This window comes from Triticum dicoccoides, chromosome 6A (assembly GCF_002162155.2).
Source record: "Triticum dicoccoides isolate Atlit2015 ecotype Zavitan chromosome 6A, WEW_v2.0, whole genome shotgun sequence".
Classification (NCBI taxonomy): Eukaryota; Viridiplantae; Streptophyta; class Magnoliopsida; order Poales; family Poaceae; genus Triticum; species Triticum dicoccoides.
This window is the reverse complement of record NC_041390.1, coordinates 84,524,486-84,539,594: the sequence shown is the minus strand read 5'-3', so window position 1 is coordinate 84,539,594 and position 15,109 is coordinate 84,524,486. Positions and strand designations below refer to the sequence as shown.

Here is a 15,109-nt window from a genome sequence, read left to right as displayed (position 1 = left end):
TACGGTCGTATGTTTGCAAACTAAACTTCATGTCAGTTATGAGAGGGCACTAAGCTTCATGTCAGTCATGTTAACCTTTTTTATGGGAATCAGTTATGTTAACTTGAAAGAAGAATTGAGAACAGCTGGAAAATATAATAAACATCCCAAATGTATAATTTCAATCATGTATTTTACCTAAAGGTTTCAATACACGGGAGTCAGTTATGTATTTTGGTTTTTGTGTTATGAATTGGCCTTAAAAATCTGTAAGCAAAAAAAGGTCAAGTTTAAGTCATGTTTGATGAGCGAGCTATGAAAAAGGCGAGTGCAAGAGAATGTTTTAGCTTATTTTCGATGAATATATGGTGGTATTTATAATACCTGAGATGACCAAATGCTAGAGATAATTAGAAGATGAACATCATGGAAATGATAGTGGTATTTAGAAGGTGAGGTAATTAGAACATGACCAAATGGTGGCAAAATCTAAAAGGGAAATTACACTACGGCCATTGATTTGCCGAGTGGAGAAAGAGGCCACGAGATTTAAGTATTTCACATAAATGTTTACATTTTGTTACTGATGGAAGACATCAGTGGATGAGGAGAAGGGGAAGAGATAACGCTAGAAAAGCAGTGTGCGGACTCTATCTTCTCTATGGCGTGCCGACAATATTCCTAGTTTTCTATTGCCACACATTAAGATTCTTACCATTCACCTCATACTTTTAAAGGAAAGCTTTCTACCTAAAAGTACAATAATGTTTTCCCAATATTTGTATTGGCCGTAACCATTTTCTGTATTTTAAACTATATATACCAGCAATGCAACAAAAATGGTAAGTGATTGCATCTTAATTACATGGTGCACCTAATGGCCTCCATCTGTCAAACCTTCTACAGTAAATATGTGAAAAATAGAAATACAAAAAACTAAAAGAGAAATATAAATGACCTACAAAAAGAAATATAAACCACATGACAAAGTGTGACGGCGAAATAAAAACGTGCTAAAGGCCACATATAACAAAAGGAAGCCCAAATGAGCACGCATGCTCGATGACAACGATTGATTGATTGGACACACAACACCTTATGCTCCGCGATTTAGCTGGTCACCACGTGAAGGAGGTTAAGGGCCTAGATTACCAAATGTCTCTGAACATGTCCAGATATATTCACGATCAGTGGATGAGGTGTGGGACATTCAACCGAAGTAAATAAATTGGACAGTAAGCTATAACTGATAGTGTGACACGTGGGTCGAGAGGAGAAAAGTTATTGAGACACATGGGTGGGGAGATGTAATCCAACATAATATTGGACCAGGCGAACGTCCGAACTCCCCAAATCTCTGTGAGTTTGGTGCTAGTTTGACGAGATTTGGATGCTCGGACCGCCTGCTCCTTGTTCGCCGGCATTTGGTGACTAGCGTTGGATAGTTAAAAGTGTCTAGACCGTCTCATCCGAACATTTCAGGCAGATTTGGTGACCTATGTTGGAGTTGGCCTAAGTTTTGTAACGCTCGCAGACGCTTCCTTGTTCTTCACTTACTGTTTGTGCTTTCTAAGAGCAACTCTAGTAGAGTCGTCATATTGAGAGCCTCCATAACATATATAAAGCGTGCTCCGTAATAATATGAAGGCTGACGAGGTGATCCGCAAACTTAGAGTCTTCATATTGGTTGCTTGCATGTTGTAGGACCCCCAATCTTCTTGCCACCCCCCATGTGAGATGGGGACCGTATGAAGTTTCGTTTGCACCACAAACAACTGCCGCATGGATTGTGTATATCAAAAATTGGCCCGGAGACACCAAATATAGAGGCTTAGAGGTTAAACATGGATGTCGATTCTGACAGGTATGCCAACTTTGCTAGAGTACCTTTTTCAATCAGAATCATGATATTAACGGTTATTATACCAATTGGGTCAGTACGATGACTCTGTTAGCCGTTGTAGAAATGGTTTTACTGTGAAAATGTTATTTTCGCTCTTCTATTTAAATACCGAGTGTTTGGGTATTTTCTCGCTTCTCACTCACTTGCCACTGGTCTGAGTCGACGTCGACCGATGTGGCGGCTAAGGATCGGGGAGGAGGCCGGCGGCGAGCCATGGCTGCGCACCACCAACGCGCACGCCGGCCGCCAGGTCTGGGAGTTCGACCCCGCTGCTGCCGGCGCCCTGGACGACGTGGACAACGCGCGCCGCGAGTACTCCAGCCGCCGGCACCAGCTCAAGCACAGCGCTGATGCGTTTGCAGGTCTGACTGTTACTCCATTCCACATGATTAGCTCGCTCCCTTTTACGCTTTGTTGAGACTGAGACATGCATGCACGGACGTAAGTTTTGTCAACGTGAATGTGCTCCTATGGTTGGTTGCGAGGCCAAGTATATCCCTTCCTCTCCCGAATTATTTGTCTTAAATTTGTTTAGATACAGATATATCTATACACATTTTAGTGTTAAATACATCTATATCTAGATATAAATCTAAAACAAATAATTTGGGACGGAGGTAGTACAATACTTATACTCCCTCCGCTCCCAACAGATGGTGTATAAATTCAATAAAAAATGTTAACTATTTTTAAGTTTGATCAAATATACACATCATCTTTTCCTCGCAAAAAAAATACACATCATCTAACTATGCTCCCTAATTCTAAAGCCCTCCCATTGAATTGAGGTGTTCAATTTTAGATTTGGTTCATGATTTTAACTGGGTCAACGATTTTTCAAGGAGCTCTCTCATTCAGTTAAGATACTTAATTTTAAATTTGATTCAATATTTTGACAGGGTCAACAATTTCTTAAATTGATCGGCAGCAACCAGCCTAAAAAACACATCACATCATCTCGCCACCTAGAAAAAAAAAGCTCCAACATGTGACACTGCAACATCGATATAATACATGCGGCCACCAATGCAAAAAACTTTTCCACATAAATATTTTTTTTGCAGTAATTTTCTACATAAATATGAATTGGTTAAAAAATAACATAGAATCATGTTGCTAAGAAAGCCAACCAAAACACCACGTCATAAAAAAAAAAGAAAGCACACATCATCTTTCCCATGCGTCAAACCAAATAATAAAAAAAAATGAAATTGCAACAACATCAACAGCGCAGCGAAGGGCACTCAACCCTTCTAGTTGAGATATTAAGCTTCCTAGATTTGGAGCCTCATGGTGCGTGGGGATGGTGGTCTATCTGTAAGGGTGTTAAATTCATGAATGTATTTAGAGTACAAGAATATTATTAAATTTTGTCATTTTTTTAAAAAATAATCTTATTTCGAATTTATGAACATTTTTTAAATCCATCAATATTTTAAAAAATCATGTTTATTTTTAATTTGCAAAATATTTTCATAATCCAAGAATATTTTCAATCCATGATTTTTTTATTTAACAAACTTTTTCAGATAAAAAAGGTAGCCGATTTTTATGAGCTAGCAGCGAGTGAGCAGAAAAAAAACTAAGCGAGCTAGTGGAGCAAGGAGGTAAGCTGAGCGAGCAAGAGCTTCACAGCCCGACCTATATAAACGTTATAGCAGCCATCTCATAGTTTTAGCGTGGAATAAGAGCTCCCAAGGGGCTCGGATATAATAAATTGTTTTTTGAACATATATGTAATAAATTGTTGTAACGGATGTCATCGGTGCTGAAAGAGCCACCGAGCCCTTGCATCCCGGAATTCCCTATGTAACGCGCACTGTAGCAAATTGCCAGGAAACGCACATGGAGATGGTCATGGGCCGCCCTATAGACAAACAAGGTCTCGATGCAGTTTTCTTCGAGCTCTAGCGATTATCCTTTCTGCGTTTCCCTTTATGTTTTCTTCAACAGGTTTTATTACTGTTTTATATTTTTCATGGAAAAATATTTAAAAATTAGTGAACATTTTATAAATTAGTGAACTTTTCTTACAGTATAAGAACTTAAAAAAATCATGAGCCAATGTCCAAATTTATGATAAAAACCAAAAATAAATAATTTTTTGGACACTTTTTTTAAAAATAGATTGTTTTTAAAATTGACATTTAAAATGCGCATTTGATGATTTCAAACATTTTATGGAACTCACAAACATATTCTAAAATTCATGAAAAATTCTAATCTTAAAATAGTATATTATTTAAATCGGTCAAAACCCAGTTTTTTCGAAGGAAACTCGACTGAAAAGACCAAAGGAAACAAAATCGCAAGAGGAAGAAATTGCTAGAAATTAGAGGATTAATGGTCGGTAACAATCATATCAGGTTACTGGGACGACCCATGAAGGCGGGCACCATGTGTGTTTTCCCTAGAAGTTTTGATGCGGAGAGTGTCAAATAGGAGCTTCTTACATCCCTCGGTGGTAATACAAATATGACAAAGAAAAAGGCTGGCCACATGTATGGTAAAAAGAAACCGCAGCGGTGGCAATGAAGACGATGTCATCGTCATCCATGCAGGAAGTCATCGTCTTTGTAGAGATCATCACCGAGCATGAAGTTGGCGTCCTCACCATGCGCTTGAAGTTGCGATCGTCAAGTTCGCCCGACGTCAATGACATGATCACAACCATCGGTAGTAGTCAAGACACTGGCAAATGGTGTGGACGTAGACGATTATATCCGACATGGCTAGAGATGGAAGAGGAGCTCACCGTCACACGTCCAGGGCTTCAAAGGTTGTCATTAAGGAATGGCGATGGAGACAACATCTAGAGAACAATTAAAAATGGAAGACAAGAGAGCACAATCGAACAGCAAAATAAAGACATAAAATGAATACATGTGGTGTAGAAACATACTCGCAAACAAATATAAGATGTTTTAGATCACTAAAACAATAAAAGACGAGAATTTTGTGATAGTGTAATCATTGTCACGGTGATACGACCATTGACAGATTGATTAATGAACGAGATAATGGGAGGAAATATTTGTTGAAACCAACTTACGGTAAAAATAAGTGAAAACAACATAAAATGTCTTAAAATAAAGTATGTTGCAGGGATGGAATTCTATAGACACATGTAATTTTAAGTTTTAATCAAAATCTTTGTGAACTATAAAAAATAACAAATTCTATATAACAAATTCAACAATGAGTAGTAGAAAACAATAAATGATTTGTAACTGAGAAAATTGCATGTTTTTAGAACAACTAAAACTTTCCCACAGTACCAAAATTTTAAAAATCAGTAAACTTTAAATTATTGGAAGAAAAACAATTAAATTTTTTAATGCAAGGGAATATTGCGTCAAATCGATAGGCTCCACGTGAAGTACATGAAAAATTTTAAAATTACATAAACAATTTTTTAAAACGTGAACACTTTTTAAATTACATTAACATGTTTTAAATAGGTGTACATTTTAAAATAACATGAATATTTTAAAAAAGGTTTAGGCAGTTTCTAAAATTACACTACTATTAAAAACATAAACACCTTTTAAATAACATGAGCATTTTTTCCATTTTTACTCTTTTTGAAATAGGAAAGCTAAATAAAACTGACATAAACTTCGGAATGACTGAAAAAATCAAAAACCTCGAAGGAATAAAAATTGACCTAAGTGTATGAAGGTGGCGGTGACGAGGACTGACGGGCTCGGGGATGATCCCCAGTCGACGAGCCACGTAGCCTCGGCCCTATCCCGTGCGGCAGACCGTTCAATCGATTCACCTAGCACATGGTCTGCATTGGAGTTCTTTCAGATTCGGGAGTGATGGCTGCTATCGTGCATCTCCAGCGTTGCCACAACGACGATGGAGTCTGACGATGCTCAAGGGATTAGATTTTGCACAGGGATAGTTCAGGCTACGAAAGAAGACATGTTGTCATTTCTCTTTCAAGTTAAATGCATTGGAGGTCCTAAATCTTTTATTGAAGTGTCAATTTAGTCCTAGTCCTTTCAACGTGCATGTTTAGGTCTCAAATCTGTAATAAATTGTTCACCTGAGGTCCTTTTTTGCCTGAGCGCTCTCTAACCTACTCACGTGCCACGTTCACCTCCGTCATGTTGATAGCGGGGTCATGATGGTTGGTCTTTTTTTTACAGGAAACTCCTTACAAATCATCTTATAATCATTCCCCATGTCCCCGAGCTCACCTCGCCCCGCGTAGATGTTTGGCCCATTTCCCCAACTTTCTGGCGTCTTCCTGGCTCCTCCCGCTTAATGTTGTCGGCAGCCGCTCAAGCTCGCAGGTGCCCGCTCGCCGGCCACCCCACCTACTGGCGCTTGCTCCCCTCGCTTCATCTTCGCACCCGCAAGCCTGCGCGCACATGTGGAGCACCTATTGCTTGCGTGTATATGCCGGCACTGCCCTGAGTGTCACCAGCATGCACACGCTCGCTCTCGGTGATTTAAACATGGCGAAGGGCCGCCGATCAATAGATTACTTTGACGGCGGCAGGCGGTGCCAACGCTGCGAAGCTCCTCTTCTTCACCCGTTTCTCTGCCAGGAGTTTGCGGTCCCAGCTAGGGCAAGAGAGAGAGAGAGAGAGAGAGAGAGAGAGAGAGAGAGAGAGAGAGTATTGGGCCAGAGACTGGGGAATGAAAACACGATGACTTATAAGGGGTTTTCTATACAAAGACCAACCACTGCGGTCCCGTCGCCGACTTGGCAGTGCTCGTGTGCCACGTGAGCAAGTCAGAGAGCTCTCAGGCAGAAAAGGACCTCGGACGAACCACTTACTATGAAATTAGAGCCTGAACATGCATTTTAAAAGAACTAGGACTACATTGACACTTCGATACAAGATTTAGGACCTCTGTGTTTAACTCTTTCTCTCATCGATACAGAAAAATGAGCTATTAGTAGAAATTACCTGGAATTGCCGTGAACCATCCAAGAGTGACCGCACACCCGAGGTGTTTAAAGCCCCTTAGCAATAGGAATGGAGTACTTTATTCTATTTATTTTTGTGAAATAATTTAGATCTAATATCAAAGTTCACCGGAAGTACAAAGCACCTCAAACATAATAAAATTACATCAAGATCCCGAGACCATCGAACGATCACCACCGCCGCCAGAACGAGCTGCCGACACACTGCTGTCGCCGCTCCTCTATCAGAGCTGGCTTAACCTTGTCGATAACAGCAGAGAAGTCTTCGTGCACGTGCCCCTAAGGACCAATTTCTGGAGCCACAGTCGTCGTCGTTGAACCCTTGAATAGATCTGAAGCAACTGACACCAAATCTCGCCACACGGCGAGAAACCCTAACCTCACCGCCCCAAGAAGACGGCGGGAATTTACACTGGAGCTCCGTCTACTATGTCCTGATGGACGAACTCGAGGAGAATAGAAGCCCAGAACACAAACTCGAAGAAGAAGTGCCGCCATCCACCCGAGTGCCATACATGCGAGGACTAAAAACCTAACCTAAATTACTAACCGAAGCGGAGGTACCGGGATTCCCCTCCCTGCCACCGGCCGCCAGAGCGACAGGCAGAGGGAAGGCGAATCCACAGGCTCGCCAGCGAAATCTAGAAGGGAGAGTTTGCCCTAGCCGCCAAAGGATGGAGTACTTTATTAATAGAGTGTTTGTGAAAAGGAAATGTATCATCTTCATGGGTCAAATTGCATATCCTTTTCTTCCTGGGGCCATTCGTGCAAAGCTCTAGGAGAGTTGTTCCTTTCTTTGTCTTATGGAATGAGCATGTGTACAGTTATTTGTTGAATGAACATGCGGTAGTTCCTCTAAAAATTCGATGGAGTTTTTTTTTTTTGAGGGAAGGCCATCATGGCTAGCTTTATTGATTTCAAATAGGAATTACATCGTCTATGAGTTTGGAAACAAGACAAGCCGGGGGCTCATCAGTCCATGAACTACAAATCTTATTACAAAAACAGTAACTGAATAATATAATATAATATGCAGGAGAGAAAAAAATGTAAAAAGAAAATTTTACATAGATCTCGATGTAGATATAGCATCGAGACTGTTAGTTGGTTTTTTTAAGGGTAAATCGCTGGAGCTCGGTAACGGAAACCACGCAGCGCAACGCAAGGCGCCCGACTGGGCCGGCCATGGACGAGAGCGATGTAGAATCAGAGATTCGGAGTAGAGGGGAGCCCACGGCCCAGCTCTGACCCCCGTTCCGCTGCCGGAGCCGCCGCGGCTCTGCATTCCCACGGCAGCGGCGAAATGACGAACCCCGGAGAAGGCTCTACGTGCTCGCCGCGGACGGCCCCCTCCACGGATTCCGGGCCCTGTCTCACCAGCGCGTAACCACCTACTAACTCTCCTTGCAATTCGCCGTCTCAGCTTGTTTACTTATCCGCTGGAATGCCATTTTGCCGTCTCAGCACAGTTGAAATAAGCTAGGAGATGCAAGTGAAATCGATCGCAGGCTTGCTAATTTCGTGAAAATAGGGTGAAAAAGTTATTTTACTCCGATATTTTTTTAATACCATGGAAGGGCATGCAGAAATTTAGGGTTGCATTTCAATGTGTTTTGCCATATATATATGGACAAAGGGAAAATACCTGGTAAACTATTTATCAGTATTATTCATTCTCATATGTTGCGAATAATAATGAATTAGATCTGAAATGTTGCAGATATGTTGAGATTATTGGGGATTTTATTCGAATTTCTACATACGTTCTCACCGAAGGCCCTTTTCACCAGATATGTCCTCTACCGTAGGCATAGGCTAAGCATATGCAACGTGAATCCAGTAAATTACACGGATACACAATGATTTGGGTCAACGGTAGCCTAGAATCACAGGTCTAACATAACCACAGGTTTAAAGTTATTTTTTGCATCTTACCGATACCGGCAGTGTTGCCACTCCTAAATTCCTGATACATAAGCTGACAATCCGGCCCCTCATGCAAGTGCTCAAATGGCATAGAAAGGCCATGCAAGCCAGTCAGACATGGATTTGCTTAGGATTTAGGACTTCCTGCCAGCAGCGCCATTTTCGTGCACATATTTTGCTCATGGAAATGCTATCATTTGCACGTTAATTTCTTGTTCTCGGTTTTTATGGAGGTTTAAATAACCGCACATGACATTGCAAAACACTTGCACCCTTTGCAGTTTGCCGAGTTGACTGCTCCTAAGCTGGACATTCCTGGTATCAAGCTCCAAGAGCATGAAGATGTCACCAAAGAAGCTGTTTTGACCTCTTTAAAGAGGGCAATCGGACAGTTGTCTACTCTCCAAACACATGATGGACACTGGCCTGGGGATATCGCCGGTCCTATGTTCCTTCTGCCGGGCTTGGTAGTTCCTTTCGCTCATATACAACAGTGAACTGGTTAAGATTCCTTAGTTATAGCCTTCTCATGTGTTCTTGCACTAGCATATCTCATCGTATAATCAGCTAACTTCCTAACAAGTTGCTCCTGAACTCTTAGAAAATATAGAACTGCGCCAAAGGGCTCTTCGAAGACAGTATCCTCTGTTAGTATCCTTCTTCTGAATTATTGGAAAACTAGTGCCTAAGCCTTCTTGCTCGGTTAGTTGCTGCTTATTTTGCTGTTCCCGCCTTCAGTGACTTCCTTTTGGTCTTGACTCTTCAGTAAACTTTTGCCTTCCTCTATTGATCTGTTAGAGCTCCTGCATTCCTGTTCAGAAAAGTGTGAAAGATCTGTATTGGTTACCAGCTGAGCGTCACTTTTCTCACTTGGTTTCAGCATTGCAGATATTGTGGCATCTCATTCTACGTTATCCTTTGTTTTGTTGTACTTCTGTATGAGAGAACTGGGCCATTTGGTTTTCTCACCTTTTTTTTATTCAGGTAATAGCACTGCATTCGACTGGTGCTCTTAATACTGTCTTATCGTCAAAGCATCAGAGGGAGATACGTCGGTATCTCTACAATCATCAGGCAAGGAAATATCCATCTTAACAAAACGTTCTTAACTATAATATTTTTACGCAAACAAAATCTGGCTTTGCAATCCACATGATGTGTGTTTCATCTCATTCCTTATGTCCACATTACATCTCACTACTACCCTAATGTATATGCCACTACTATTTTTGTTTATGCTTTTCAAAGAAAGGGACAAATTTCCGTGAATTTAAGTGCAGAACAAAGATGGAGGCTGGGGATTGCACATTGAGAGCCCAAGCACCATGTTCGGTTCTGTCTTGAACTATGTTACCTTGAGATTACTTGAAGAAGGATCAGATAGTGAAGATGGAGCCATTCAGTTAGCTCAGAATTGGATTTTGGATCATGGAGGAGCAACCTTTACAACATCATGGGGAAAGTTTTGGCTTTCGGTACGGAGGTTATGCGTTGTTTTCTTTTCTGTTATCTGCTTTGGTCTTGTTACAAGTGTAGTTGTTTCAAACCCAGAGAGGTGTTCTGACGTCTCTACTTTCTTAAGGTTCTTGGTGTATTTGACTGGTCTGGTAACAATCCATTGCTTCCAGAACTATGGTTACTACCATACTGCCTCCCATTTCATCCAGGTTTGTTTCCCCCTTAAATACCTTTTCGCTTTCTCTTTTGGCTTGTATTTAGTTATCTGGAAATTTTATCATAATGACTAATAACTCAACACTGGCAAAATTTATCATATAAACTGCATGGAATGCTTGTTTGACTGTTAGTGCAGATGATCAGTAGAATATACTGCAAGTATAGTTCTCATGCAGCTGACCCTGGGAAAGTTTATTTGACAGATTGGCAACAAAACCATTTTTCTTTTTTGCAGCAGAACAAAAATCATTTTCTATCATCACAAACTTTGTCACAAGGCAATAATTTTATTATGCCCTTCTCTGTCTGATGTATTCACATTTATTAGTACTCCCTCCGTCCCAAAATAAGTGTCTTTGATTTAGTACAACTTTAGTACAATATTGTACTAAATTAAAGACACTTATTTTCGGACGGAGGGGGTATATATTATCATAATCTAAAGTTGTACTAAATTAAAGACACTTATTTTGGGACGGAGCGAGTATATATTATCATAATTTCTTACCTTATTATCTTTGCTAAAATATTCTGCGTCGCACACAGGGCGCATGTGGTCCCATTGCCGAATGGTATACTTTCCCATGTCTTACATATATGGAAAGAGGTTTGTCGGCCCAATTACACCAACTGTATTGAACTTACGGAAGGAGCTCTATAAAGTACCCTATGATGAGATAGATTGGGACAAGGCTCGCAGCCAATGTGCTAAGGTTCGTTGGAACTTGTTTCGTCGTGCATGTGCCAAACCAGTAACAACATAAAGTAACTTCATATTATTATGCTATTGAGAAGTTTCTGCTCTGCATGGTTTTTGATCTGTAAACGGACATGGCTCCTGTGTCAGTATCACACATTTTTATTTATTACTTTAGGTAGAGATCTCCATGCAGAATATAATTATAAAATGTTGCTTGAAAGATTTTATTATAATTTACTGTAGGAGGATCTGTACTGTCCTCATCCACTGGGACAAGATATCTTATGGTCCACTCTTCACAAATTCGTCGAACCAGTTATGTCGCATTGGCCCGGAAGCAAATTGAGGGAGAAAGCTTTGAAAAATGCCATGCAACATATTCATTACGAAGATGAGAACACTCAGTATATTTGCAGTGGTGCTGTAGGGAAGGTATAGGGCATGCGTTTTTTTTCTTGTTCCTGTTTTCAGTTGATTATTGTGAAAACTGATAATACAAAAAACTGTGCAGGTACTGAATATGCTTTGTTGCTGGATAGAAGATCCTAACTCACAGGAATTCAAACTTCATATTCCAAGGATCTATGATTATTTGTGGGTTGCTGAAGATGGCATGAAGATGCAGGTTATTCTTTATGTTGTCCTTGATCCCAATTTTTTTGCTTTCAGTTGCGGTGACTGCTTCACAGGTTACTTAACTTAGTTAAATAGCACAGGAAAGTTACTTTAGCATTTTCAGTTAGCATGGTGTCTATTTTTGTCATTTATTAATTTGGTCCAGATATACTCTGGAATCTGGAGAGATACTAAGATATAGTGCATCTTTTCTTTTGGCTTGATATGCTAATACCAGTGTTAAGAAATGGTCCTGTCACCGTAGGGTTATAATGGCAGCCAGCTTTGGGACACAACTTTCACAGTTGAAGCTATACTGGCTACGGAACTCACAGAAGAGTTCTGTCCTACTCTTAAACTAGCCCATGGCTACATAAAAAATTCACAGGTAAATTTTGATACTTAATTTTCCGGCCAGATTAGGTCATCGTTTGACTCAATTTCTGTTATCTGTTCTGTGAAAGGTTCTTCACGACTGCCATGGAGATTTGAGTGTCTGGTATCGTCATATATCTAAAGGTGCATGGACCTTTTCTACCGTCGATCATGTTTGGCCTGTATCAGATTGCACTGCACTAGGATTAAAGGTGGTACCGTCATTCTAAAGTTGATATCACCAATTACCCTATGCAGACAAACTTTCAAAACTTGAGCACTTGCATTCATATAATTATTTGATTTTCACTTGATACTATTAACAGAGTAATTCCAGAATGTTATATTCTCATCCATTATTTACCAACATGATAAGATATGGTCAAAGGTGTGTGCTGGAGACAGTCTCGTTGTCCAAAATGACATTTATTTTCGAAGCCTGTTAACAGGTGAATGATGTTATGATGTTGTTTACCTGTAAGGATATGATTTTGGAAGTTCCAGCATTTGTTCTTCCAGGTTCTTGGAAGTAGGGACTCTCTTTAATGCACAAAATAACCAAAACAACTCTCAAGTTTTAGATCTTATATTCTTTTGTGGTGTCGTGGTCATCATTTGAATTATTGTTATAATTGTTCAAATTGTTGCGATTCCTCTTTCTCATCAGGCCTCATTGTTGTTGTCAAAGATTTCTCCAAAAATGGTTGGTGTATCAATAGAAGCCAATAGACTTTATGACGCTGTCAATTGTCTCCTTTCTTGGATGGTATGCATATCCCGTTTTCAAACCTCTAAAAGCTAGGATCATTAGTTCTCTTTTGCTCTATGCTCTTATGGATTTATCTATGATTCTAACTTTCTTTTTGCATATATGTTTGCTTAAATTTTCTCTAACAATATGCTTGTTTAAATTGGGTGGAACTAAGATAAACCGTTTTTTACAGAACGGAAATGGTGGCTTTGCATCATATGAACTCACCAGGTCTTATGCCTGGCTGGAGGTGAGTTACAACTATAATGAGAACTCTAGACATTCAGCCTTTTGTAAATAGTGTTTTACAATCTGACATGCTTTTAAAACTGTTCAGTTTCTCAATCCTTCTGAGATCTTTGGGGACATAATGATTGATCATCCGTAAGATTTGATAACCCTATTCTTGTTACCATGCTGATTTGTTGTTTTTAAGAGAAACTGAACTGAGATGTAAACTGGACTGGCAGTGTTGTTGAATGTACTTCAGAAGTGATCCAGGCCCTGACTGCATTCAGAAAGCACTACCCTGGACATAGGAGGGAAGAGATAGACAAATGTATCCATAAAGCCGAAAACTTCATTGAGAGTATTCAAAGCCGAAAGCTCATGGTTAGTGTTGAAACTCTGTTCCGGAAGAAAAGAATGTCCAATACACAGGCATCTTTTGATGCTTTTTGGTGTCTTCACTCAAACACAGAAACTGCTGCCATTATTGCTCATTGTGTTGTCTATTTGCAACAGGTACGGCTCCTGGGCTATTTGTTTCACCTATGGGACATGGTACGCAGTGAGGGGATTAGTTGCTGCTGGAAGGACATTCAAGAACTGTCATGCTATTAGGAAGGCCTGCGACTTCTTGTTGTCGAAAGAGACTCCTTCTGGTGGCTGGGGAGAAAGCTATTTGTCATGCAGGGATAAGGTACATTCATTTCTTCCTAGTTCCTAGGTAATGCCTGTTGACGGATGTCTGTATGCAGCGGTAGCTGCGGTACAACCAGAAACAGATCAGTCCGCGATTGATCATAAGTATGAACGCCTGATTTACTGTTAGCTCAGAATTAGCAGTTATGTCGAGATCTATTTACAAGCAATAATATCCCTCCATTAAAAAAAAGCATCATGCTGTTCGTCCAAAGAGCTTGTCTTCAATTCCTCCATTTTAACATGGCACATATATTACATACAGCGCAGCAAAAAAAAAGTTATGCTTCCATAGATCAATCAAACCAGTAGCGAACCAACATGTATTGTTTTGATATTTTTTTCTGCAAAAGAGAACTAATCTGATCTGGACATTTTTTTTAATTTCTGCAAATAGGTTTACACCGAACTTGAAGGAAGGCGCCCCCATGTAGTCAATACCAGTTGGGCCATGCTGGCCCTAATTGATGCTGGGCAGGTTTTTGTATTTTCTTTTTCTCCTCGATTTGGCATTGTTCATTGAGGCATTCACCAGGCTCATTCATATGATGATATCTGCATTTCAATTTCCGTTGGAGCAGGCCGAGAGAGATCCAGGGCCTCTGCACCGGGCAGCAAGGGTTTTGATTAACCTACAACTAGAGGATGGCGAGTTCCTTCAGCAAGTAAGTATGCCGCGAACCGAGCAGTGAAACTTTTCTCTTGTAAGGACACTCTCATGAAAACCACTGTCAAAAGTGCTTAGATTCCAGACACTAACTAACTGGCAATCCGGCATTCGGTCGCTGTTCTGTCTGCGTTTGTTCATGACCGTTGAAATGGTATTTTCTGTTTTGTGCCACAGGAGATCATCGGCATCTTCGCCAGGAACTGCACCATCAGTTACTCCCAGTACAGGAACATCTTCCCTATCTGGGCGCTTGGAGAGCACCGCTGCCGTGTCCTGACAATGCCTAGCTGCTGATCCGAGTCAGAAGCGCAGCAGTGCAGGTCACACTATCTGCAAATGAAATCTATACGTACTGGTACGTACATACCTTCTCAAGGCACTGAAATGGTAGACAGAGGAAGAACTGTACTTGTAGTATTATTGTACACTATCAGAGTCCAAATAAATGATTGGTGTATAATTACGGAATAAGAAGTCTGAAAAGATGATACCAAGATGCTTAATTATGTGCACTTTTTTTTCTTTCGGAAATGCAGTTCATTTTTCACTTCATGCCTGCAATCTTGAATGGCCATACCTGCCAGTCTCCTGTGCTCATGTTTTTAGAACTACCGCCTTAGGCTTTAGGGACAGTAACGGTG

General features: G+C 40.5%; 1 pseudogene; it reads left to right on the top strand.

Annotated features, from left to right (window-relative positions):
- Window positions 1-8,130: 8,130 nt before the first annotated feature.
- On the top strand, window positions 8,131-15,020 carry LOC119318797 (annotated as a pseudogene).
- Window positions 15,021-15,109: the final 89 nt, after the last annotated feature.